Below are 4,250 nucleotides of genomic sequence, written 5' to 3'. Positions count from 1 at the left end.
AATTGCTTGTAAAGGACAAATAAAAATATCGAATAAATTAGATATTAAAGGACTGAAAGTTCATTTAAGTATTTGTACGGCTGTTTCCTTAATAATAGGTGTAGATCTTGTAGATGTTTGGGTTTCATTCATTTCTTGGAATGAAATATATTTAATATATATTTAAATCCAGATCTATATATAGATCTGGATTTAAATATAATAACACGTGAGAATGTGTAGATTTCTCATTAATTTAGCCTTTATGCCTAAAATAGTTTGGCTAAGACGAACGTGATGTTTATCATTAAGTTGTTTTTTTTTTTTTTTGGTCGTTTCAAGGCAACGCTTAAAAAAGACCTCTTCTAGGTCTACATTTGAGTATTTAGTGGTTTAACTGCGCAGACATTAAATGAAATGTCTCCAGAACAACAAGCGTGTGCGCGTGAAAGTAAATATATGCTCAGTGGTTTACAAAATGTACATTCAGAGGGGTAGAAAATGCTCATGTCGTTTGTTAAATATTTACGCATAACCAGCTCAAAAATCGCTTCCTCAGCCAAAACGAGCGACTGGCGCGGTCACGTGACCACGTGTGGATATAAACACAGGGTGACATCATCTGTTTACTCGCTCCTGAGGTCCGTCTGCAAAGAGCTGCTGCGTCCCGTCTCCAAATGGCGACAGATTTGGAAAGATTTGTTTCTTTCGAGGAAGCCCATTACGATCAATATGACTATTACAACCTGCTCGAATACCCGGGCCATGCGGCAGGAAAAGGGAGGTCCAAGAGGGAGATGGAGCTGAACACGAACCGCCATTCCCCCGCCGGACACGAGAGGAAGATAGCAGAGAAATTTCACAACAGCGAAGTGAAACGCAGGAGAACCAAGAGCTCGTCTTCGTGACGCTTTTCCATCACCGTTCACAGGTAGGCCTGGGAGGATTTTGCAGGTCGATCGAGCAGTTTAAACCCAAACCAGCGGTGGGCAACAGCAGGAAACATTCGTGTTTACTTTGTTCCTACCTCGTCAGCCACAGATCAGCAGATATTACATGGATGATTTTCTCGTGTAACACGTTTTTATTCATGTTTTCACTTCCATCCCAACCAGATTAAATATATGTGCGGCTTGGGGATTAGTCGTCAGTGGATTTAAACATTGAAGATATGCAAAGTTGGTGGGTTTTGGGGAGAAAATATTTCCCCGTTGTCTCATTTCATAGGACAAAAGGTTCCTATAGAAGTATGTCTGCAGTGTATGTATTCATTCACGTTGTCAATTTACCACTGATGATTTTTTTTTAATTATCATTTCATTCTCATTTCTGCACAGATCCGGATTTACGTTGTTGGACTTCTGATGTTGATCATGGCCAAGCGTTTCTGTTGTTCCAGATTCATTAAGTGGAGTGTTGTGACACAGGATCACGCCTGTTTACAAGTCATGAGACAGCCCTCCATTCCTACACTGTAACAAGAGCCGAGCCTCTCAAGTTACAGCTGTGCAAGAATAGTTTGTGTTGAGCTATGTGGGTCAGTGGTGTGCTCTTGGTGTGCGTTTGTGTATAAAGCTGTACGTATATGGCCACGTGTCTGAGTGCAGAAGATATTATGATGTATTTTATCAATGTTGTATCAATAAAACATTCTTGATTTAAGTCGGCATGAGTTGTTTCGTCCATAACTCACTAAATTACAGTTTCTTTTAGACAAAATATTCTTAACTTCTTCATCCAAGAGGAAAATAAAAAAAGCTCAAACATAGCCAAAAACTTACAAAATATATTATTTATAATGAAACTTTTTACTTCCCTATTCAACTTGAGAGACCCAAATGTAGCATAAGTTACCCAAACTTCCTTGGAAAGAAAGCAGTAATTTAGTAAAACATGCTTCATATAAAGTCTAACATGGTCAATTATTGGTTTATCTTTTAGGGGAAACACGAGCCAGGATTGATCTGTTTTTTGTTTTGTTTTTTTGGCAGCAAGTTGTCTTGTTTTGGGGTCTTTTTTTATAAGGCTCAGAGTCCTACTCATCTCCGCCAGGCAACTTTCAGTCACGTGATCTCACTGAGTTGTCACATGATTTAAGAGCGGCATTTCTCAAGCTGCCTTCATTACACTGCACGAAGATTAATAAACAGATATTTTTAAACAACATCATTATTTAGCGTGAATATATTACTAGAGAAATACTCTTGTATTTATTTTTTTAGTACTATTGCTCCGTTAAACGTTACCCCCAACAGTGTTCACAGATAACAGCTAGCATATTTTATTATTCTCCTAAAAAACTATATAAAAGTCCTCGTACATCGTGGTGTCACTGGAAAATAGTGTTATTGAAAGAAAAATGTTAAAAACATAAGCTTATTCATAAAATGTGATAAAAACCCTACCTGCTTTATTTAGCTTTAGTACTTTGTAATTTACACAAGATGGCGCCAGACACTGACACTTCAACGAGAACGGCAGACACGTAATGAGGCGCCGCTTCGCTGAAAATGTTCGTGACAAATGATCAAATGCGCCCCAAATCTCCACATTTCTTTCTCATATCTCTCTCTACACTTCCACAGCGGAATAAATGCCGTGAGCTTTTTATTTTCATAAGAAGAAGCCTTTCAAATAATTGTTTGAACGAATATAAAATGGTTAGCAATACAGAAGAAAAAATAATATTATGACTATCCCAGACTTCCCAGTAAAAGACTGGTTGAATGAATTATGAGTGTATTACTGGCGCCATTCCTGCACATTGTGAGTGTTTTTAACGTATTTTTGTGCAGATCTCTGAGTCTGAGTTGCAGATTTTGATCTCAGTCTAAAACTGATGTACAATTTTTGACACATTGTTATGTACAGCAGGGGAGGAAGACACCTCTCAATTCAAGTGTTTTCTCTGTCGTGACTGTTAAAAATCTAGACTTGCTCTCTTTAACTAGATATTTTCACTGATGCCTTGTTCAAAATACCTATTCTTGAATTTATAGATATCTGTGGCAAAAATTCTGATCTTTCAAAACACATTAAGATTATTCCCACATCCATGCATGAAATTTGATGTTCTAAACTAAAAATCTCTAACTATATTTACTTTATTCATGTGAGACTAGATCACCGTGTTTTTTAATCCTTGCAGATTGTTGTGAAGCTCCAGTGGTTCTAACATGCCACACAGGATGACAAATGGCTCGACTCTCTGACGTCATCTGCAACCTGTTCAGATCATCCTCTTCGTTCCACACCACCACACAGGGAGCGGTGTTTCTGCGTACCTCCAGGCCCCTGCTCTCACTTTGCAGCAATGATATGTAACAAATATCTACACAGCTTTAAATTATTGCCAAAAAACCGACAAGTCCTCACAAAATGTAAAGTATTTTGTCCAGAATTTTGTTAGAGGAGTAAACACCCATCACCACACACAAACTACATGATGGACTGCTTTCTCATCCTTGTTTAGCATCTTTGCAGCCTTTGGAGACTGAGCCATAGAGCCAAGTCAGAGCTGTTGGCAAACATGTCAGCGTGTCGCTCCTAAAAGTCTCCACAATTTCTGCTATACTTGCTAGTGTTTATGATTATTTTTATTATGCTTTTGCTTCTGTACAGCACTTTGGTCGACTGAGGTTGTTTTAAATGTGCTCTATAGATAAACTATGATGATGATGATGATACTGTATTATTTCTGATGTCTGTGACTGATGAATTAATATCAACACAGACTGGTGTTTAATTCAGAGATATTTGAATCTAGATCAGATCAAAGTCTTTAGTCTTCATTTTTGTAATTATCAAAATTCAATGTATTTTCTCTGCTGTTGCAGCTACTGACACATAGTTCATGATCAGTTCACATCTGCCCATCTATCCCTCTCATTTACAAGCTTTCATAGTTGAGCTGCTGCTATACTTCTTCCGAGTTTCAGGAATCAGTTTGTTAGTCTGCAGAAAATGAAAGCAGTCACCAGTAAAAATAGTTTTGAAAGGGTTTTCATTCTTGCATTATTGATGAGTAAACAAAGGGAATTGCGAAGTGTACCAGGCAATAACAAAGACTAAAGGAAGACGAGATTTCCAAAAGTTGGAAAGCTTGCTGTTATTTACTGCCCTGCTTTGGCCCTGTTTCCACACATTAAACTTTCTCAGACTGGTGAATTAAACAAGCCTTTTCCCCCCACATACACATAGGCCTCCAAGTTATTTGAAAATCATAACATAGAGAGTCCAGCAGGCTGCTGGCAACCCGTACTGTACATTCT

Source organism: Odontesthes bonariensis, chromosome 16, assembly GCF_027942865.1.
Source record: "Odontesthes bonariensis isolate fOdoBon6 chromosome 16, fOdoBon6.hap1, whole genome shotgun sequence".
In the NCBI taxonomy this organism is placed as follows: Eukaryota; Metazoa; Chordata; class Actinopteri; order Atheriniformes; family Atherinopsidae; genus Odontesthes; species Odontesthes bonariensis.
Note: the sequence above shows the minus strand (reverse complement) of the source record.